At 43.9% G+C, this 24380-nt stretch overlaps 1 long non-coding RNA gene across 3 annotated transcripts; it reads left to right on the top strand.

Moving 5' to 3' along the window:
• Window positions 1-3258: 3258 nt before the first annotated feature.
• On the top strand, window positions 3259-23415 carry LOC141056754 (uncharacterized). 3 transcript variants are annotated; one of them, XR_012221926.1, is made up of 4 exons: window positions 3270-6024; window positions 6571-6620; window positions 17104-17245; window positions 18357-19065. It is a non-coding gene; the product is annotated as an uncharacterized lncRNA (long non-coding RNA). The 3 variants fall into 3 exon arrangements; XR_012221925.1 differs by lacking the exon at window positions 17104-17245 and having other exon boundaries at window positions 3259-6024; window positions 6510-6620; window positions 18357-23415; XR_012221924.1 differs by lacking the exon at window positions 17104-17245 and having other exon boundaries at window positions 3266-6029; window positions 6510-6620.
• Window positions 23416-24380: the final 965 nt, after the last annotated feature.

The raw sequence follows: 24380 nt of genomic DNA on the forward strand, positions 1-24380 counted from the left end.
CAAAGTAAGAGTCATAAACCAGGAGGGCAGCAGAGGTACAAAGTCGTTAGGCAAAAGCAGAGTCAGAATCCAGGCCAAAGTAAGAGTCATAAACCAGGAGGGCAGCAGAGGTACAAAGTCGTTAGGCAGAAGCAAAGTCAGAAGTCCAGGCAAAAGTCAGAGTCAGTAAAACAGCAATTCACACAGTAACACGCAGGGGAACCAAGAATATATCCGGCGGCCTGCAAGAGCAGTCCCAAGGTATTTAAGGGATCAGGTCATCCCTTACAGGCCCGTGGCCTGATGATGTCATCCGGACCGCCCCCAGGAGCAGGCTGGATGGTAATGCACCAGCCCCTTCATGACTGACCGAGGAGCGAAGCCTGCGTCCAGCGGACGCCTGCGCAGGAGCCTCATGACTATCGCCGCCACCACTCGGGGTTGAAGCACAACGCCTCCCAGAGACCAAGGCCGAGACTGCAGGCCACGGGTCAGACGGTGATAGGACAGTCCGGCGCCTCCTAGTGGTCGAGGCCGGAACAGCAGGCCCTGAGTCTGACGGTGATGTGATAGTCCGGCGCCTCCTACTGGCCGAGGCCGGGACAGCAGGCCCTGAGTCTGGCGGTGATGTGATAGTCCGGTGCCTCCTACTGGCCGAGGCCGGGACAGCAGGCCCTGAGTCTGGCGGTGCCGTGACAAATGGTCTGCGGGTGTCATGTGCGTTTGGAGAGCCCCTGATGTACCTAAACTATTGAAACTCCCCACAAGTGACCCCATTTTGGACACTAGACCCCCCACGGAACTTATCTAGATGTGTGGTGAGCACTTTGAACCCCCAAGTGCTTCACAGAAGTTTATAACACTCGGACGTGAAAATAAAAAAATCATTTTTTTCCACAAAAATGATATTTTTGCCCCCAATTTTTTATATTCCTAAGGGTAACAGGAGAAATTGGACCCCAAAAATTGTTTTGCAATTTGTCCTGAGTAGGCTGATACCCTACATGTGGGGGTAAAACACTGTTTGGGCGCATGGCAGAGCTTGGAAGGGAAGGAGCACCATTTGACTTTTTCAACTCAGAATTGGCTGGAATTGAGATCAGACGCCATGTTGCATTTGGAGAGCCCCTGATGTGCCCAAACAGTGGAAAACCCCAATTATAACTCCAACCCTAACCCCAACACACCCCTAACCCTAATCTGAGCCCTAACCCTAGCCCTAGCCCTAACCCTAGCCCTAACCCTAGCCCTAACCCTAACCCTAGCCCTAACCCTAAGGCTGTGTGCACACGCTGCGGATTTTGCTGCGGTTCCGCAGCGGTTTTGGCTGCTGCAGACCCCAGTACCATGATTCCCTATGGGAATCAAAAACCGCAGTGCAGACGGTGCGGAATTTTCCGCGCGGATTATCTGCGGTTTTCAATCCGCAGAAAGAATTGACATGTCAATTCTTTCTGCGGATTCTCCTGCGGTTTGCCATCTCAGATGAAAAACCGCAGGACAAAACCGCAGAGCAATCTGCAGGTAAAACCGCAGGTCTTTTGGCCTGCGGTTTCACCTGCGGATTTTACAAAATCCGCGCGGATGAATCCGCACCTAATCCGCAGCGTGTGCACACAGCCTTACCCTAACGGGAAAATGGAGATAAATACTTTTTTTTTAGTTTTATTATTTTTCCCTAACTAAGGGGGTGATAACGGGGGGTTTGACTTACTATTTATGGCGGTTTTTATGTTTGGCGGCTGTCACACGCTAAAAGACGCTTTTTATTGTAAAATAGTTTTTGCATCACCACATTTTGAGAGCTATAATTTTTCCGTATTTTGACCCACTGAGTCATGTGAGGTCTTATTTTTTGCGGGACGAGTTGACGTTTTTATTGGTACCATTTTCGGGCACGTGACATTTTTTGATCGCTTTTTATTCCTATTTTTGGGACACAGAATGAACAAAAACCAGCGTTTCATGAATTTCTTTTGGGGGGGTGCGTTTACACCGTTCCGCGTGTGGTAAAATTGATAAAGCGGTTTTATTTTTCGGGTCAGTACGGTTACAGCGATACCTCATTTAGGTCGTTTTTTTATGTTTTTGTCGGTTTTATGCAATGAAAACTATTTTATATAAAAAATAATTATTTTTGCATCGCTTTATTCTGTGAGCTATAACTTTTTTATTTTTTCGCTGATGATGCTGTGTGGTGGCTCGTTTTTTGCGGGACAAGATGACGTTTTCAGCGGTACCATGGATATTTATATGCGTCTTTTTGATCGCGCGTTATTACACTTTTTGTTTGGTGGTATGATAATAAATCATTATTTTTTGCTTCGTTTTTTATTTTTATTTTTTAAGGGGTTCGCTAAAAGGGTTAACTAATGGGACAGTTTTATAGGGCGGGTCATTACGGACACGGCGATACCTAATATGTGTACTTTTATTGTTTTTTTTATTATTATTTTCAAAAAATGAATTTATTGGGGAATATTTTTTTTTTTTTTTACTAATTTATTTGGCGATTTTTTTAAATTTATTTTTACATTTAAAATTAATTTTTTTTTTACTTTATTACATAGTCCCAGGTGGGACATCACTGTCCTGTGACAGATCGCTGATCTGTCACATCACAGATCACTGTGACAGATCAGCAATCTGTCACAGGCATTGAAGCAGACCTCCTCTTGCCTGCGCTCTGCAGGCACTGAGGAAGCCAGCTTCCTCAGGTCCCCGAAGGCCCCCGTCGCCATCTTGGATTCGGGGGCCTGGAGGATAGGAGCCCCCCGCAGCAGCGCTGCACATTGCGCTGCCGTGGGGGGCTCAGGGAAGCACGGAGGGAGCCCCCTCCCTGCCGATGCTTCCCTTTAACTCCCGGTACACCGCGATCATGTTTGATCGCGGTGTGCAAGGGGTTAACGTGTCGGGGGCGGTCCGTGACCGCCCCTGACACATAGTGCCGGGTGTCAGCTGTGATAATCAGCTGACACCCGGCCGCGATCAGCGGCGCTCACCACGTGGGCGCCGCTGATCGCGGTAGACGTACTGTCCCGTCCACGGTCATACGGGCCCGGGTTCCGTGGACGGGATAGTACGTCGGATGTCAGGAAGGGGTTAACAATTGTGAAAATAAAAAAAATTGCTTCTGAAGTAAATTTTTTGCAAAAAATAGTTAAATGTTAATTTTTTCCTTCCACATTGCTTCAGTTCCAAGGGTTAATAAACTTCTTGAATGTGGTTTTGAGCATCTTGAGGGGTCCAGTTTTTATAATGGTGTCACTGTTGGGTATTTTCTGTCATGTACACCCCTCAAATGACGTTAAATATGATGTGGCCCCTAAAACAAATGGTTTTGTAAATTTTGTTGTAAAAATGAGAAATCGCTGGTCAACTTTTAACCCTTATAACTTCCTAACAAAAAAAAGTGTTGTTTCCAAAATTGTGCTAATGTAAAGTAGACATATGGGAAATGTTATTTAATAAGATATTTGTGTGACACATCTCTCTGATTTAAGGGCATACATTTTTTGGCCATATTTCCCTTCTTTTCAGAGCTAAACACAAGTCATATAGAAGAAATTTTATCACTAACATGAAGTAAAATATGTCACGAAAAAACAGTCTCAGAATCAGCGGGATCCGTTTAAGCGTTCCAGAGTTATAACCTCATAAAGTGACAGTGGTCAGAATTGTAAAAATTGGCCTGGTCATTAAGCCGCAAAATGGCTCTGTCACTAAGGGGTTAAAATAGCAGACAACTTCTTTAATTAGTGAAAAAAAAAATGCAGTACAGTCTATCTACACTAAAAAGTTCTAAGATGGTGGTTCAGAAAATAAGGTTTTCTTTAACTACTGCAAATCCTCCCAATGCAGGGCAACAACAGTCTCCTAGGCAGCACTACATTTAGCTTCCCGTATATCTCAGTGTCATCCATACACATTAGACTAATATCAGCCAAAAGCGCTGATATTGATGGGTTCAACCAACAATCTCAAATATATTGGGGTGTCAGCCGACTGATGGTCAAGTGAGACGTTGATAGCACGTGTTGATTTTAGACCACCAATCGTATGGCACTCTTGTAGCTAACTAACGTGCAAGCTTTCTCATAGAGAACACAAGTAGGTGGCCCAGGATGGGGGTTGTTATACCAGGAAAAAGCCTAGGTTAGAGGACATTACAGCCAGAAGGGGCCTAGGATGAGGCATTATACCAGAATGGGGCACAGGATGGGGGACATTGTTATAGGGTGATTGGCATTATATCACGAAGGGATACATACTGGGGGACATTATAACAAGATGAAGGAGAGTGTTACAGGAAAGGACTAGGAAGGGGGACATTTTTGTTGAAAGGGGCTCAGGATGAGGGACTTTATGCTAGGAAGGGGCCAAGGATGATGATTACCGGATAGGGGTTATGACGGGAGACATTATTACAGAAAGGGGCTAGGATGGGGAAGACATTGTTATAATTAGGGGCCAGGACGGTGAACATTATTACTGGAAGGTGCCAGAATGGGGACATTATTACATGGAGGGTGTACATGTATGATTTTACAGGATCTAGAATGCTACAAAGGCCCCATGCATCTGACCAATGTGCAGATAGGGACCCAAGTCCAAATGAGTATTTGGTTAGTTTTTGATGTTGCAGAATTTCTGCAACATTTCTACTGCTATTAGGCAAACTATTTTACTTGCGTTTTGTTTGTTTTTTTTACATGCGTGTTTATTACATTTTTGACACGGTCTTTTTGGTATGTCATGTTTTAAATAAAGCTGTTTTGTTTTTTTATATTTCCTGGTATTTGGCTTTGACAAAACGTTATTGATACACTCATTGTGCGGATTACATACATCTTGAGTGTTTTCCCAGTAAAAACGCACTAAAAATGCTCAGATTTTTTAATAGTGAATTTTCCGCATCTGATGCAATTTTATGTAGCAAATTCGCAAATAAAACTCAGCGTACAAACAAGAGAAGTTGATATGTTGTGGATTTCAAGCACGCACCACAGGTGAGTTTACGCAGTGTAAAAAAATCACAGTGGGCATGAAATTTCTGTAAATCCCATCCACTTTGCTAGAACTGTAAGACGCCACGATCTTTTGTGAAGCAAAAATATGCAACGTCAAAAACTCAGTGTGGGAACGTAACCTTAAGGTACTGTCACACTAAGCTATATCACTAGCAATATCGCTATAACTTGTGACGTTATAGCAATATTGCTAGCGATATCGCTATGTGTGATACTTACCTACGACCCGCTCCCCCGCTGGTTATCGCTGATCGCGCGAGAATGTTCAGGACCGCTTCTCGTCGTCAGCATCCTGCTGGGCTTCCTGTGGAGAGACGAGCGACGAGCGTGGAGCCAGGCGGGAGGACGCAGGATCGCCTAGTGTGACAGGTAAGTAGCGTCCCCGTCCCCAGCGATGTCGCTTTTGAGATCTGCCTGTGTGGCAGCTCACTAGCGACCACTTAGCGATGTACCAGCGATCCTGACCGCGTCATATCGCTGGTCGGAATCGCTGGTACATCGCTAAGTGTGACAGTACCTTTAAAGAGATTGTCCATTGCTAGGACAACCCCTTCTCGATCTAAATGTTTGATGCAAATAAAATAAAAAAGCCAATACCTCCCGTGCCGGCTCCTTTTGTCATGTCGGACGCTATTCACACCACAGCGTCCGGCAGGCAGAGGTAGTTTCACCTCCGTCCACTTGTCATGTCGGACGCTATTCACACCACAGCATCCGGCAGGCAGAGGTAGTTTCACCTCCGTCCACTTGTCATGTCGGACGCTATTCACACCACAGCGTCCGGCAGGCAAAGGTAGTTCCACCTCCGTCCACTATAGCCTCAGTGGCGCCGGCTTGAGTTTCTCAGGCTATCGGGGGTTAATCTAGCTGGAGATCAGGTTGGATGTTTGGTCACGCCCACGGTCTTTAAATAGTCGTGCTGGCCTATGGGCGTTGCCGATTATAGCTTGTGTTTCATACCAAGTGGTTCCGGTCTGGAGTGGAGGTGTTGGAGAGAGAGAGAGATTCGTATTTGGTGGCGTATGATCCGTTGTTACCTTTTCACCTTCCCATATTTGTGTATTGTGCCACACATGTGCTGCGCGTAGTACACACACGGACACTGATATCTCCAGTACCGGTTTTTCTGGTACCGGAAATATCAGGACGTGTGAAACCGACCTAAGTGTCTTTTTTGTCGTATTTCCTGTCGTGCTTTGTAATTGGTTTGCTGCTGACATTTTTTATTGTAATCCCCTAATGAGATGACTGCTGAAAAGTGATTGATATAGAACAAGAATTGTCTGATTAGTATGAGGCTCATTAATAAAAATAACATGGTAAATTAAAGAAAAATATTCACAAAAAAATGTGTTTAGCATAAATCCCTGGTTTAAACTTTGTCTTTAGCTGATGACGCCTTCTCTTTAAATGTCTGTTATAGGACACGAGTCCTGTGCACTGCCTACTTTGATGAGTCAGTCTGTACTATACTGGACATATTTGTAATGTTTCCTTTAGTTCCTTCCCATTTTCAAGCAGTTGAACTATGACCATGAAGATTATTACTTCATTTCTGCAGGGCAGCTCAGCCGTGTGATTCTGGAGAAAGTAAAGTCCTTGTAAGACCTGGTAAGAGTTTGTATTTACTTATGTTATTGTGCTATAATCTATTCTTATTTCAATGTAAAATGTTTTCCCCCTAAAATCTAATGTATTTGTTGTGCAGAAATACACTTGATTTGAAGCTGCAGCAGCAAATCATAACCTCCTTATAAAACCTGACAAATGAGGCTTATTCTCCAGTCTTATTAATAATCATTCAGATGTTTTTACAGATGGTATCAGTAATCCCTGGATGCCAGACAGGATCACTACAGACCACCTCCACCTTGCTGGAATCCCCGGCAGCTCTTCTGATTTGTAGGCCCAGAGTGACAATGTTGCTGCTGAGCCTACTAATCAGTAGAGGCACTGCAAATTCAGGCAGATATGGGGCAGCTTTGGGGCCATGGAGCACTGATGTGGCCACTGGATCAGGGCTCTGTGAATCAATTCATCCTTCTCCTATATGTAGCGGCTGCTCAATGCACACGATTACACAGCAGTGTGCGACTGCTATGCACAGCAGAGTGAGATGAGAGCACGCACACACTCACATTGTTCATATTCTCATGATCCCCCCCCTCCTGTCAGCATCAGCCACTGCTGCAGTGTGACCCTGTGTGTAGCGAGCGGCTACTATACACTGGAGAGGAAAGAAAATCAGCCCCTGCACACACTAACACTGTGTATGCAGACGCACAGTTGCTCCAGTGTTAATATGTGCAGGCCTAGTGAGTTAGATTAGACAGTGCTCGAAAGTGAGTGCTGCCAATCACCATGAGAGGAGGGGCGGAAAAGCACATCAAGCCATGGCCACATGAAGGGTGCATCAAAGCCCCATCATTTATAAACTTTTTTTTTTTTTTATCTAAAACACATTTACTAAACTCTATAGTTTCAGTATGATTTTTATAGGGCTAAGTTTTGATTTATATTTTTCTTCTTGGCGATTAACATAAAGGGAGTCTTTCCTCCATATAATGTAGTACAATGCACACCATAGTCCTCCATATATTATAATGCAGCCCCCCACAGGAGTATAATGCAGCTGCACGCGGGAGTATAATGCAGCCCCACACAGGAGTATAATGCAGCCCACATAGGAGTATAATGCAGCCCCACGCAGAAATATAATACAGCCCACACAGGAGTATAATGCAGCTAGCCCATAGGAGTATAATGCAGCCAGCCCATAGGAGTATAATGCAGCCAGCCAATAGGAGTATAATGCAGCACCCCAACTGAAGTATAATGCAGCCCTCTCATAAGAGTATAATGCAGCCCTCATAGTCATGCAATATTATGGTCACCACGTACTCACTGATTTAAAAAAATAAAATATAATAAAATAATAAATATAATACTCACCTCTCCTCGTGCCGCCGCTGCAGCGCGTCTTCCCACCTCAACAACTCCACTGCCTGGCACAGCGTGGTGCGAGTTAAAGTGATGTCATCGATCGCACCTGCTGTGACAGAGGTAGAGGGGGGATGATGGAAGATGGAGCATCATGTGACTCTCTCTTTAGTGGCATGCCACTGGCTGGGGTACCCTGGAGTAGTGGGGGTTCTATTCAGATGCCTAGTCTGGATGCCCCTAACGCTGGCCCTGCTTAGGCTCCTGGAAGGAAACAATGACTTATCCTTTCTCCAGGCCTCTGTAACAGACAAGTATTTAATCCGATCTCTCCTAATCTCTAATCTATGACGTTTTTCCTCTTTGAGATTCTTGGGATTAGCACAAAAAGGTGGAAGAACTACTTCTTGAGACCTATAGAAAAGAGAAGCTACTTTTGGCAGATAGGGTCATTTTAAAGATATCTTCCAGTATTTGTCTGAAAGGAGGACTGACAGGGTCTAGATGTTGCTAGCCCTGCAAGCTGATGTTAACGTTACCAGGAAGATAATCTTTATCATGAGAACCTTAACCGATACTGACTCTAAAGGTTCAAAGACCGAATCTGTTAGGGCCATTAGGACCAGATTCAGATCCCATGGAGTTAAATTTTGCCTAGGAATTGGTAATTATCTAGAGTAAGCCTTGTTAGAACGGGAAACCCCACGATTACCTGCTAGATCACAATTATATTGAGCCTCAAGTGCCAACATCTGAACCATAAGGATGCTGATGGAAAGACCCTGCTCTGGACACCTTTGTAGGAACTATAAAATAGAACTGACTGGTACTCTGTCTTCCAGCTTTGCTACTGAAGTGGGCTGAAATTTCCTCCAGGTCCTACTATAAATTTTCATGGTGATTGTCTTCCTACTCTGGAGCATGGTATAAATTAAGTTAGTAGAAAACCCACTGTCTCTTAATAGCGACCTTTCAAATTCCATGCTGTTAAATATAAGCTTGCTACTTGAGGATGGTATACCGGTTCCTGGGAGAGAAGATCCAGAACCTCCTGTAGAACCCATGCTTCGGTAATGACATCATTCTGAAACCACGGACCCTTGGACCAGAAGGATGATATCAAATGACTTTTGCTCTGTCTTCCCTGATCTTCCTGAGCACTGCAGCAATTATAATCACTGGTGTAAAAGCATATTCTATATTGTAGCTCCATGTGATCAGGAAGGCATCCACTACCTAAGGATTTTCCCTGGGATTCAGGGAAAAATTTTTTTACCTTCCTGTTTTGTTTGTTTGCTAAGGCCTCTTTCACACTTCAGTTTTTTGCATCAGTTCAAATCCGCCAAAAAGTCAGACAAGCGGATCCGTTATGAACTGATGGCACAGGATCCGTTTTCAGACGGATCCTGAAAATGAGGAAATTTAAAGGAAACGCTGGCCGGGATGAGAGAGAGCTCCGTTTTGAAATCTTTGAGGATGATAACGGACAGCAACTTTTGGCGGATCCACAAAAAAAACGGATGCAACGGACGGCAATCCGTCACAATCCGCCCATAATGCAAGTCAATGGGGAAAAAAAACGGATCCTCAAAAAAAATTTGCGGATCCGTTTTTTTCAAAACCTGGCGGATTGTGACTGATTGTAAAAAACTGAAGTGTGAAAGAGGCCTAATAAGTCTATGTCCGGGAGGCCCCACTTATTCACAATCCGATTAAAAATTGATTCATTCAATGTCCATTCTCCCTGCTTTAGCCGATTGCAACTTAAAAAGTCTGCTTTGCAGTTCTCTTTCCCCTTTACATGGGATACATAAGGTCAGGGAATCCAGCAAGGGCATAGCCCTCCTGAGAGGCATAGTGGGAATCTATAGAGCATCTGATACCTGGCTGCATATCTTTCCTATTTTGCCATCTGAAAGATGACAGTCCTGATTTCCAGAGTCCAGCAAGATACCTAAAAAGTCCTGCTCTTTCAGGGGTTCTAATTTTGATTTTTTTAAAATATTTAGGAGACAAGCGAAAATATTTTAAGATAGCGCTGACCTCTTTTAACTGAACACTGCAGTGATTAACTGAATTGCCAATAATTAGGAAGTCATATAGAAAAGAGACAACTAATGGATCTTTGCCCCAAAGGTGAGCCATTACTTCCGCTATAACTGTCGTAAAGACCCAAGGGAACACTGCCAGGTCAAACGGAAGAGCTCTGTTCTGGAAGTGTCTGATAATTACGACTATGCTTAAGGCCACTCTGAAGAATTTCTGGTGTTCCAAGTGTAAGGGCACATAATACACATCCTTCAGATCCAGGACTGCCATGAAAAAATCCAGAAAAATTAGCTTTATGATTGACCTTACGGACTTCATCTTGAATACTTGAATCTTCAGAAATCTGTTTAAGCCTCTCAAGTTGATTATTGTCCTGAAACTCCCATCTCTTTTTTTTTTTTTATCAAGAAGAGCGGGGAATAAAACCCTTCCTCCTCTTGTATAGGGAGACGTTTGATTCCAAGGCTAGTTGTTCCCTCTGGGAATCCCATGGGGAAGTCAAAATTAACTTCCCCGGAGGAAACAAGGGAAACTCCACCCTTAGGACAGATCTTTCTAGACTGACAATCCAACTGCTTGAGGATATCTTTTCCCAGGCAGGGAAAATGATGAAGAGCCTTCCCCCTGAGGACAGGTGTCACTGGGAGGATTTCTTTCCATCATGGGAGGGACCGCCACACATAAAACCTCTACCTTATTTCCTCTGGTCATCCAATCTATCCTGCTCTCTGAGGGGTGTCTTTTACAATTAAAACTTTTTATCCAAAAATGTTGGAAAATATTTGGTACAACAACTCCATTCCTGTTTATGAGTGTTTAGTTGCTAGATTTGTATGCTGTTTATAAAGTTAGAACAAAAAAAAAACTCCCAGGGGCTCTCACAGGGAGACTGTATTTCCTGTTTTTTCCTGTGTCTGTTTTTATGAGAGAAGCAGCCTGCTGTAGATGCTTCACAGAGAGACACAACACAAATTATTTATTCCTGATCTTTTAAGCTTATCATATATTGTCCCTGATTGTTCCTGAATAAAGAAGCTCAGTTGTCACATGCTTGGTGAGTATCCTGAATAATCCGCTGCCAAAAGGTTATGGGCCCAGAGTGACACAGAACCCCAGAGTAACACAGCAACAGAAACCAAGAGCAAAAGCAGCACAGAGCAACAGGGAAGATGTCCACTAGCAGCAATCCTGTCAAGTTCTCAGTGCCAAAAATCTCTAACCAGAACTACCAGTCCTGAAAATTCAAGGTGAAGATGCTGCTCATAAGAGAAGGCACGTGGAAATATACTCAGGATCAAGTGCCTCATCCATTACCAGATGATTGGCTAGAGAAGGATCAGAAAGCACAAATCACAATCTCCCTCTGTGTGGATGATAATCAGATTGTACATATATGCAAGTGGGCAACTGCAAAGGAGATATGGGATGAGTTACAGAAAGTGCATGAAAGATCAAATCTCAGCAATAAGCTTTATCTGATGAGAAAAGCTGTATCAGTCTAAGATAAGTGATGGACAGAATAAGCAGGACTATATAACAAACACCCTAGAGATTATGGAGCATCTCATGGGTATTGGAGAAGAAATTCAAGATTTTCATGTTGCTGCATTTCTATTAAGTGGTCTTCCAGAAAGTTATGACACGCACGTGACTGCACTAGATGCATGGCAAGATGATGAGCTGACACTAGAGTATGTTAAAGGCAAACTTGTGGATGAATTCAAGAGAAAAGTGCAGCATGTAAGCAGCACTAATGAATCCAGAGCTGAAACAGCATTAAAGACACAGGATTTCCCTAAATATAAGAGCAATCATCTTTTCCCACTCTTGACACACTGATAGCAACACCGCAGAAGAAATTCTAGCACAGGCTTCCAGTATCCGTTGTTTCAGATACTGCACATCTCGTATCTTCACAGCACAGACAATTGCCTTCAGATGACATGACCCCAAAGATAAAAGTCTAAGGGGGTCTGATCGGGAGACCTCGGTGGCCATTCAACTGGCCTACGATGTCTTATCCACTTTCCATTAAACTCTTCATGTAGGAATGCTCGGACCTGACACCCATAATTGATGGTATGGTGTGGTATATGGGGTACATAGATAGTGGGGCCATTCTTCATCAATGGAAACCTCAATGCCACTGGATATCTGAAATTGCTACATAATAATGTGTTGCCCTCTTTATGCACTGAAAATGGCACGTTCTGAGTTTTTCCAGCAAGATGATGCACCTCCACATTATGGGTGTCAGGTACGAGCATTTCTACAAGGAATCTGTCCCCCTTGTACTAGCATTTTTTCTGTGGTGTTGCTATCAGTGTGTCAAGAGTGGGAGAAGAGGGTTGCATTGACAATCCAACAGAATGGGCAGCACTTTGAACACATTTTGTAATACTTGTAAATAACTAATGAAAAAATAAAGTTACATTAAAACCAAGCACACCAATGTTTTTCTTGTGAAATTCTCAATAAGTTTGATGTGTCACATGACCCTCTTCCCATTTTAAAAAATAAAGTTGGATCCAAAATGGCCAACTTCAAAATGGCCACCATGGTCACCACCCATCTTGAAATAAATGGCCCACTCACCCTGTATAGTCGCCTACCTGCTTCACAGTAAATATAATGTTCCACAGAAACTTAAAGAATATATTGCTGTACTGTTTAACAAATTTGGAAGAATGGCAAAAGCCCTGCGTGCAGATAATGGAACTGAATATAAGTGGTAAGGTGCAAACCATTTTGAAAAAGGATGGAATCGTTTTCCAGACTACCATTCCATACAATCCAGAACAAATTGGCATTGCAGAGAGAGAGAACTGTATTCTCTGTGAAGGTGAAAGAAGTATGTTGTTTGATGCGAATCTGCCTACAACGTATTGGGTAGAAGCCATCATGACAGCTTGCTATCTTCAAAACAGAGTGCCGGGTAAAGCCACAAATAAAACTACATATGAGCTATGGAACTGTGAGAAGCCTAACCTGAAGCACCTCAGGATATTTGGAAGCCAAACATTTGTGTATGTTCCCAAAGAAAAACGTTCCAAGTGGGAATCACATGCAAAGCAAGGAGTCATAGTGGGCTATAGCAAAACTCAAAAGGGATACAGAATCCTGCACCCAGAGACCAACACAGTAACCAAACACCTACTGTTTGGGAACGGACACCGAACGCAGACTTCACCAGGAAGTGTGTGTTACTGTTCGGGTTAGGCTGCCCGAACACCGGTTGTTTGTTGCGCTTTCATGTGCATGGCAGCGCAGCAAGCACAGCTTCTGATCTTAGAAATACATGCAGCCGCACACTCCAGTCCCGAGTCCCGGTGGCAGTGCCGGGTATTGAGGTGCGAGACTCGTGTGAGTTTCTTGCAAGTGTGACCCCGGCCTTAAACGCAATATCTGTTTAATTTAAAAAAAAATGGAAAAAAAATTGCTTGGGCTCCTGCGCAATTTTCAAGTCTAGAGTGGGAAAACCAGGAACTGGGGGCCGGTGTTTATAGCCTGGGAAGCGGATAACACCCATGGATCTTCCCAGGCTATGATTATCAGCCCACAGTTGTCTGCGTAGCTTTACTGGCTATTAAAATAGGGAGGCCCTGTAGGGAAGGTGACCGGACGGACGGACTAGTCTGAAGAAGAAGGAAAGGGATGCACAGTGTAGACAGGTGTTAGTAATGACAGTGGGAAAACAGCTAGGAAAGTGTAGTGGACGTGCAGTACCTTGGGAGGACAGTAGATGGCAGGGAGGAGTGTGAGCAAAGGACTTTACAGCAGCTTAGGGCTTTAGAAACCGTTGGTCATGGGGGGCGTGGTGACAGTTAGAGTGACAGTTTCAAGGAACTGGGAGAGTTATAAATACTGAGGGAGGGTTCCAGAAAGTTCCAGTCCCCAGGGGGAGCTCAAGTGACAGGAGGACTACGACAGTCTGTGCACTCTGAGGAGAATCCAGACCAGGGGGACTGAGGAGAGAGAACGTCAGGGGGGTGGTCCTGACAGGAAAGGACCGCAGTTGAGACGAGGTACTGGGTGTAAGACACCGTATGTGACACGACGACTGAGCAGTAGAAGCGCTGTTGGTTAATGGGCCTAAGGCGGCCACAGTGACGGAACTGTCAGGAGCGTCGACAGTAAAGGAGGGGACGGTGTGTGCAGACACGTCTCCAGTGTACGGTGTGAGAAGCGGCTCTGGAAACGGAGGGCCGCGAGGTGTGCCGTCAGTCGGACGGCAAGTGAAGAAATAAACTTGGACCTGTTGCACCCAGAATCTGCCTCCAATTGTCTCTGTACGCCTCTGCGCGGTATAACGAGGGATCACCCCCCTAGTCCGGCCCTCACACCCCTACATTCCCCCCAAAAAATGACGTGGGGTCCCCCTATAATTAATAGCCAGAAATGCTACGCAGACAGCTGTCGACCGATATTCATAGCCTAGGAATATTGGATATTGGCCCCTCCCGGCTACAAATACCAGCCCGCAGCCGCCCCAGAAATGGCGCATCTGTAAGCTGTGGCATATGTGGTAATAAGGGGTTAATGTCACCTTTGATTGTAAGGTGACACTAAGCCTGGTTAATAACGGAGAGGTGTCAATAAGACGCCTATCCATTATTAATCCAATAGTTAAAGGGTTAAAAAAGACACAGCCAGAAAAAAGTATTTTAATGAAATAAAACACAACACAGTTTTGCCATTTTATTATACTCCTAATCCATGCAAAGCCATCGATCACCTGAAAAAAACAAAATAACAAACCAACAGTATACTCCCTGATCCGACATAGTCCTTAATAACGATTGTCCCACGACGAGTCCAGCTCTGCTACATCTGGATGCATGACATCCAGATATAGCAGAGCTTGTAGATGACCACTGGAGATGTCTCTGGCGATCACCTACACTCTAGCTCTCGTGGTCAGCTGACCGTGAGAACTAGCCTAGTGACCGGAGATAACCCTTGGTCACGTGCACGGCAGCGTCAAACCCGCAGCGTTTCCTGACCATGGAAACATACCCTCAGCGCACAATCACTAACAATCTCGAAAAGAAGGAAGAATTGGAACCATTTAAAGAGACCAGGATGGATGAACACAGAACTTAAACACTTGCTAAAAAGAAAAAAAAAAAATGCATGTTAAAGAGAATCTGTCACCGCCATCACGAGCTTATGTTATGTTATCTTAAATAAGCCCCCGATGAAACCTGAGAGATAAGAAAAACAAGTTATATTATACTCACCGGGGGTCGGGTGCTGTCGTTGTCGGGGTCTGGTCCAGCGTGTCCCATCTTCCAGAGATGACGTCCTCCTTCTTACTTCTGCCGCGGCTTCTGCGCAGGCATACTTTATCTGCCCTGTTGAGGGCAGAGTAAAGTACTGCAGCGCACAGGCACTGGGAAAGGTAAGAGGTCCGGCGCCTGCGCACTGTAGTACTTTACTCTGCCATCAACAGGGCAGATAAAGTACGCCTGTGTAGTAAGGGGTGGCCAGACTGGGGGAGGCGATTAGGTGGTGCTTATCCAACAGGACTGGGGGGTGACCCACTTTATGGCACCAACAGACATGAGACTGAGACAAGGGTTGTGTCCAACAGTTCAGATTTTATTGGCCGCTTTTCGGACGACCACCGTACTTCATCACAGGATTAATCCACAGTTCACTTTTACACACAGACCCGGGTACCTTCTCTTTCTTAGTTTCACCGTTCGTGGCGTCCTCTATTGCTCTTCCCCGCTGTGGCTGCCCTAAGCATTTTCACCACAGCGTTTCACCCTTTAGAGTACGCCGTCCACCTGACACTCAGTCTGTCTCTGTCCGCAGCCACTGTCCTTTTTGGGTCACCCCCCGTGACCGTCTTCACTGTCAGTAGCTCTCTGTAGGCCTTTTCCGTCTTTCTACCTACAGCAAACTCTCCTCTCTAGTGAGCTCCCTTGGCTGACTGGAACTTCCAGAACCTTTCCTGTCCTCTTATACTCCCAGTCGCCCTGCCCACTATCACCTGACAGTAGCCTTTGACAAATAGCAGTTACCTTGACCCATGGCAGTTACACAGTCACTCTCCTATACTCCCCACTGCCCTCTAATGGTCAAACTACCACATGACACCCTTTTCTTTTTATCTCAGCCTACACTGCGCTATCTCTCTGGGGGGTGACCCACTTTGTGGCGCCGGCAGACATGAGACTGAGACAAGGGTTGTGTCCAACAGTTCAGATTTTGTTGGCCGCTTTTCGGACGACCACCGTACTTCATCACAGGATTAATCCACAATTCACTTTTACGCACAGACCCGGGTATCTTCTCTTTCTTAGTTTCACCGTTCGTGGCGTCCTCTATGACCCTTTCCCACTGTGGCTGCCCTAAGCACTTTCACCACAGAGTTTCACCCTTTAGAGTACACCGTCCACCTGACACTCAGTCTGTCTCTGTCCGCAGCCACTGTCCTTTTTGGGTCACCCCCCCGTGACCGTCTTCACTGTCAGTAGCTCTCTGTAGGCCTTTTCCGTCTTTCTACCTACAGCAAACTCTCCTCTCTAGTGAGCTCCCTTGGCTGACTGGAACTTCCAGAACCTTTCCTGTCCTCTTATACTCCCAGTCGCCCTGCCCACTATCACCTGACAGTAGCCTTTGACAAATAGCAGTTACCTTGACCCATGGCAGTTACACAGTCACTCTCCTATACTCCCCACTGCCCTCTAATGGTCAAACTACCACATGACACCCTTTTCTTTTTATCTCAGCCTACACTGCGCTATCTCTCTGTCTCTTACTACAGACAGACCTGTCTGTCAGCTCAACCTCCCCACATTCCCCCTTCCTTTATCCATTGTCATCCCTGACAATCTTATCTCCTTCTTTTCCGTTCTGAAACTTTCCCACCTTTTGTCGGACTGGTTGTTGAGCCAAACCCGCGATACACGGGGGCTGAACCAAACCGGGAGCAATCATGCTCCGAGTAGCTCACGGCTTACTCGCCAGCGCGTACACCACCATGACATTTCCTTCAGGTTGGGTTAGGTCCATCCTGACTACTCTACGGATGTGTACCTCCCACTGCTCTCCCTTCTCTCAGCCTACACTGCGCTATCTCTCTGTTTTACTACAGACAGACCTGTCCGTCAGCTCAACCTCCCCACATCTGCGCAGGAGCCGCAGTAGAAGTAAGGAAGAGGACGGCATCACATGAAGATGGGAGGCGCCGGACCGGACTACGACACCCATCGGACCACACCGCACCACACGCCAGGGTGAGTATAATCTAACTTGTTTTTCTTGTCTTTCAGGTTACATCTGGGGCTTATCTGTAGATTACAGAATGCTGTAGCATTACAGAATGCTGTAGATAAGCCCCTGATGGCAGTGCTGGCAGCTGATAGGGCTAAAATGAGGTGACAGATTCCCTTTAAATGCAAAGAGGGCAGCATATCTAAAGAATATAATGCTATTTTTAGGGAATGCAGGCCAATTGCTGGAAGAGCTAAAGCCAGTAATGAAGTAAGGCTTGCAATCAAGACCAAAAGCAATAAAAAAAGATTTTAGGTTTGTATGTCAAAAGCAAAAGACACATCAAAAATGCTATTGCATTTTTACAGGATGAAAAGGATGAATTGGTAAAAAATTATGTTGAAAAGGCTGAACTTTTAAATTGCTATTTTGCGTCTGTGTTCTTTTAGAAAGCAATTGTAACATCAACTGATCTTCACGGTGCTATGGAAGGAATAAAAGAATGTACACTATCTCTAAACAGAGAGATGGTGAGGGAACACTTAAGCTGATTTAAATGAATTTAAATCTCGTGTTCCAGATGAATTACATCCTAGGGTACTGAAAGTCCTTTCCAACTCTAACATTCTATGATTCTATGTCTGCTGTAAAGCGCTGCGGAATATGATGACGCCATATAAGAAACGCATAGTAAATAAATACACATAGCCTAATTTACATTTAAAAAATCTCTTCCATGACTTTCTCTTGCAAGATGCAATAAAAAAATCTCAGTAATGGAAATCCAATCATAACCCTGCAATAGAAGAATGATATGATGTAAGATCTTAATCTATTTGGCACCAGTTCATGAGCTATTTAGTACTTTTGATTTAGGTAATATTTTATACTTTAGTGCAATGCCCATATGTTTGTTTATTCAGGAGCACTTTCCTTTATGATGAAACAACAAAGATTGTACCACACACTTTCTCTAGTAGATGAACACAGAAGTTCCTATAATAGCTACTGATGATGACTAGACAGCTCTTACATTATATATCTTGTTTGAAAGAACTGCAGAATGTGATAGACAATCATGTAGTGGTGCAAGGATGGAAGAAATAGCTGGACTGCTTTTTTTTTTTTTTCCAGACATGCTTTATCTATTCCAATTTAGCATTTTGATACTGTACTTCTGAAGACTTTCCTGAAAGAAGACATCAGTAATCAGTTCAGAGATGGATTTGGCACAGGCATCAGTAATCAGTTCAGAGATGGATTTGACACAGATGGCGGCACTTGAGGAGGCATGTTGGCCAATGATGTTGATATGGGAGAGAATTAACCAAGCGTTTACATCGGATTCTCCCCCGAAGACCTTTGGGTTCCAAAAAGGGGACTATGGATACCAAATATGGTTTTTTAACTCCTGTAATGAAAGATATTCCGTGGTCTGGGACACTTTTTGCTCCTACTGGAAAGTAGTTACTCCTTTCGGACCTGTTTTATATTTTATTGGTCCTTTGTTTATTGATAAAACAAGTACAGGATTACGTGTTCAGCCATCACTTACTGTCATTTCATCAGAAGCAAATGTTTTAACGCCTTCCCGAGGTTCAATAGTGGCTAAACAAATAATGAAAATTGCCAGGTTTGTTATGAACTCTGTACAAGACAGTGATTTACCGTAGATGATAAATTCATTTGATGTGTAAAAATAATTTGTTGTAATTCACAAATTCTCTGAATGTCACTGTATTCATATCTCTTATGTAGGTATTTCATGTTTGAAAAAGTAAGTAGTTCCTAGGATTTATATACATTTACATGTTGCTAAAGGGGAATATACTTCATTTTAATATATTGTATGGCATTGTCTTATGTTCAAAGTGTATGTCAATGTGCAGATCCATCAAACGTGCTGAGTGATGCCCTCTCTCTTTACTCTGTTTACTCTAGAGAAGCCAATGGCTTTCCGTAATGCTTTTCAGGGAAAAATAAGAGCCTCTGTAGTGTCATTACACTATATCTGAGAAAACTCCATGTACCAGGGAAGTAAAATGGGACTTTACTGTCTGCTGCCAGAAGGGGAAGGAGACTGATTCTCTCTCTAAAAAGTCCCCAGCACCACAGATTAGCAGCAGCAAAACTACAGTGACATAGAAACAAAAATTTTATAAAAAGATAATTATGTTATTCTAGAAAATCTCTAAGTTACTGCTATTGGTATGAAAATGATTTTACCACATAGAAGAGTAGAGAGGCACTAACTTTTTTGATCTGCAAATATTAGTATGAATAGCCATACAACTTCAAAAAGTAGGAATATAAATGCAGCACTACGGCCATTTTGCCTCTTCGATAAAACAAAGCATGAATTAAAAGAACGACTAGCAAAAAGAGATAAGTAATATAAAAAAAAACAGAAAAAAATCCACTGTTTAGGTTTTATAGCATCAATCCTAGGTGATAAGACAAGATATATCTAATGTAGGGCTTCTATTAAAGGGAACCTGTCACCCCCCCCCCCCCCCTGTTTTTAAGTTAAAGAGCCACCTTCAGCAGCACTAAGGCTGCACTCTGTGAAGGTGGCTCTTCTTTTTCTGACCCCTAGTAACGCTGAAATATCGACTTTTATAAATAGCTCCTCATAACTGTAATGTGTCCCCCTGTATCAGCCGCCTACCATCCGTCCATCATGCCCCTAGTCTTGTGTCTGGGCGCCGCCCACCGTCCGTCTATCATGCCCCTGTGCGTCGCTGCGTCCTCCTGTTTTATATTCCGGCACCTGCACTGTGACAAGAGTTCTCGGGCATGCACAGTGCGCGCTGCCCGAGAACCGACATCAGGCTATTGCGCCTGCGCATTGCGGAGGCCCCAGATCCCACCCCGCAGTGTGTTATGATGTATTCACACTGCAGGGCTGGGGCCTCCGCAACACGCAGGCGCTATAGCCTGATGTCGGTTCTCGGGCATCAGAGAAAAAAAAAACATGGTTGGACCGAAATAATCCAACTGGGAACCATAAATGCAGCTGTTGTTCCTTTTGCCAAGTACATTTCACAGGCAAAACAATTAAAATCAGGCCAATAAATCATAAAATAAAATGTATAATATGTCGTTTTAAATATATACCGTAGTATATGTCATTTTTTGCCCATGCTAGTTCTTTTATATTGGTGAGACGATACGACCATTATTTATTAGATTTAGAGAACACTACCATTCAATATTAACAAAAAAAGGCCTAAACTCATAAAACATATACATGAGCACAACGATGCTGATCCAGACACACTCAGATTTGCAGGTATTGAACAGCTGTAATATCCCCCACAAGGAGGAGACAACCACAGATTATTAGTAAAGAAGGAGGCAAAGTGGATATTAGACACAGATGTCATAGGGCCTCTAGGTTTGAACAAAAAACGTCATGTCTGTAACATTATAAAGCTGTGAACACTAAACTTATTTTAGTGTTTTTTAAACTTTTTTAAATAAAAAGACGGTCTCCTCCACCTTTAAAAGGAAGTGGATACATGTCAGCTGACAAAATGGACCCGTAGAAGTGTCAATTAAGACGCAAAATGGCAGTAGTCTGTTGTTTCTCCTCTCCCCTGCCTTAACCCCTGTTTTTACATGCTCTCTGCGAAGAATAATGTCCATGTGTGTGAAATAAAAGATTTTTAATTCATAGGATGCAGGTGAGTGTTGCATTTCTAGTCCTACTTTTTGAAAGTGATTCTAACCTCCTTAGGACTTTTTTGAAATTGCTTCTAATCTCCTTTAGATTTCTGGTTCAGGTAGAAAATAAATGTAGAGCACAAAAAAAAAATCAGATTCATTTTGACTGTTAAAGGCTATTTTTCACAAAAGGGTCATTTTGTGACATTTATGACACATTCTTGGGTTATGTATATAAGGGGTTGTCATCTTTCTGGTAATATCCTGCATGGATGAAATTTTGTTAAAAAATAACAAACTTTGCCGTACTCACTTTCTTTTGGGTCCGCCGGTGACTCTCCTCTGCTGCTCCTGCTGTCTGGCATTAGCTGCTGTGTTGACATGACGGCGCGGCAACCAATTAGTGATTTCAGCGGCTCTGAAGCGGGTGTTCATTCTACATGGGCAGTGCAGCTGACTGGCTGCCTTGCTGTCGACGTCAGTGCCGCAGCCAATGCCAGATTCTTGGAGCAGAGGCGGTGACTCTCCGATGGACCCAGGAAGTTGAGTACAGTGTGGTTTGTTATCTTTTTAGCAAATTGCAATCAAGGCAGAATATTGTTATCTATTTTCAAACTCTCAAAGAAGCGAATGGATACAAACTGCATATTTGTATGCATCTCTTCATTCACAGCTATGAAAAATGGGGCCCTGTTCTTACAATAGAGGTGTGACACATGTCAATCAGTCTTTATGGCATATCCCATTCAGTTATGGAGGCAGTTTTTGCAGAAATAACTATAGGCTGTACAAACACTCTCTCTGGCTCCAGCTACCTCTGATTTACGCCTCATTTTAGACATCCGTGTATCATGGTCCGAGCATGAACTGTGATGTCTAGACTGTCCATGCGTCTCCTGGCCTGAACTTCACAGCCTCATAGGCTTATATTTATATCTGTAATCAAGTTCTAGGATAGTCCATGCATCACGGTTCTAATTCTTTCGGTTAAAAAAACCTCTTTCATAATGCTTCAAAGCCGTTTCAGGAAATGAAAAAATTCTACAAAAATTCACCAAGGATGTTATTTCATTAGGGTATGTGCACCTGATGTCTTCTTCAGGCTGGTGAACCAGTCAAGTTTTCCAAGAGGAACGTGTTTCAGAATACGCAAACCTATCGAGTTTTTTCAAGAGGATGACATTTTAAGAAAGGCAGATATGTCAAGTTTTTTCAAGAAGAAGATGCTTATATGTTTGTTTGTTTTTCTGAAGATTAGTGTGTTTTTGGTAGTTTCCTGTGTGCCTTTTGTCTATTTTACAATCTGGCAACAGACAAAATTATTGTGGTTATATACTGCTTTGAACCATTACATAAAGGGGCTTTCTGGTTTTGGAAATACCTCACCCTCCAAGCTCCAGTTTGTTAAAAAAATAACCTCTGCTTTGCTCACTGTCCCCAAGTCCAGCTGTGTTTCCAATGTAGCTCTGACATCACGTCACATGAACCCTGGAGCTAATCAGTGAACTCAGTGGCTCTGAGCTACTCATACTGTTAACTTGGGCAGAGCTACTGAGTTCACTGATTGGCTCCAACGCTCATGTGACGTGATATCAGAGCAGCAGACAATGAGAGACACCAGGAGTAGTTGCAGAGACTTAAGGCCCCTCACACACAGCGAGATCACTAGCGAGATCGCTGATTTTGTGATGCATCAGCGATCACGCCAGCGATCTCGCTATGTGTGACACGCACCAGCGACCGCCCCCCCGCTGGGTATCGCTGATTGTGCTCTAATGTCCTGGGCCATTTTTTGATTGTTGGTCTCCCGCTGGCCAGCACGCATCGCTGCGTGTGGCAGCGGGAGACCAAAGATCAGCGATCTGGGCGCTGTAAGCAGACGCTAGCTGGTATCCAAGGTAAATATCGGGTAACTAAGCGCGCGTCGCTTAGTTGCCCACTGTGTACCTTGGATACTTGCGTGCTGGCAAGCGGAGAACTAAGCGACGCGCTCGCTTAGTTACCCGATATTTACCATGGATACCAGCTTCCTCGCTGGTCCTGATCGCGGGTGAAATTTGCATGTTTGACAGCTCACCAGCGATCATGTAGGAAGGCACCAGCGATCCTGACAAGGTCGTATCATTGTCGGGATCGCTGGTGCATCGTTTAGTGAGACGGGACCCTTCGTGTTGGACCCCGGGAGGGTGAGTAAGACAAAGATTATTTTTCAAAACAAACTGCAGCCCGGGGAGAGTGGGGTTTTACAAAACTGAAAGACCCTTTTAATCATTTTTATGCTCTAATACTGGCATTGAAGCCTTAGCAGCACTGTTTTCCATTGTTTGGTTTTTGCCTGACTTAATGAGGATCTAACCAATTTTTGCTCTTTTTTTATTCTCTCTGCTCCCCTGCTGCATGAACGGCAGAACCTTAGTCTTAGATTAAGTGCTGTGGAAGCTCAAAATGCACTGATCCGATACTACCATGCTATTTTAATTCTTCATTTTTCTTTAAATGGTTCAAATAAATGTGATACTTTATTTATTTTTTTGGTTGCTGTATTTTTTCCTCCTTTCTAAGACTGTTTGACTCAAGAGTTGTTACCGCAACAGAGAGGAGCCAGAAGACCACAGTGACTGATTTCTTCAATTCCTGCACTGATTACAAGCACTACATCTTCATATTAAATGGTACAGATTTCTTCTAGCAGTGCAGGGGTTAATCTGCTCTGTTGAAAGCTCCTGGAAGCTTTACTACATTAAGGCTCCCAGCTGTTCACTGTTAGCCATGCCCATCTCCTATTTAAGCACTCATTGCCAGAGCTAGCTTTTGCTGCATGGTTGGAAGTTGTTGGTTGGTGGTTGTTTGAGTAGGTGTTTGGTGGATTTATCGGTGACTGTTGCTAGGTTTTGGGTGTGTGCTAATTTCCCTTCTCCTACTTTAGTTTTACCCCATCCTCCACCTCTGTTTGTATGAGTATATTCATATGATTGGTATTTTCCTTTATCCCTGATTGAATTTACCTTGTTAATCTGGTTAGGGTATTACGATACATTACTGCTCCCCTCTTCCCTGGGTGGAAGAAGGGCACTGAATGAGGGAAGATTCAGGAGCTAAGGGAAGGTACCTGGTCCCGGCGTCTTCACCATCAGAAGTAATCCAGGGAACAGGGTGGGCTAAGGCGCCCCTAGCAATAGGGACAGGAAAGGAGCCCCTGGTCTTGGGACACCCAACAGAGCCATGACAGGAGCCAGCCTGAAGCCATTGTTCACCATGCCCTCATCATAGCACACTTCATACTGGTGAGCTGATATTTATTCTCCTTACTTGCATGTGTTTTCTCCCATAAGTGTCCCTAGTTTACAAAACTTCAACCCCCAATGAATACATATTCTTATACCATTGGGCAGAGAAGAAAAAAATAATTACATGTTTAGTACTAAAATGTTGTTTTAGTCACAGATTTTACATTTTCACAAGGGTAAATGGGTAAAAGGGCCCCATATTTTT

The sequence above is a fragment of the Dendrobates tinctorius genome, unplaced genomic scaffold (genome assembly GCF_039654945.1).
Source record: "Dendrobates tinctorius isolate UK_male_01 unplaced genomic scaffold, ASM3965494v1 ptg000199l, whole genome shotgun sequence".
In the NCBI taxonomy this organism is placed as follows: domain Eukaryota; kingdom Metazoa; phylum Chordata; class Amphibia; order Anura; family Dendrobatidae; genus Dendrobates; species Dendrobates tinctorius.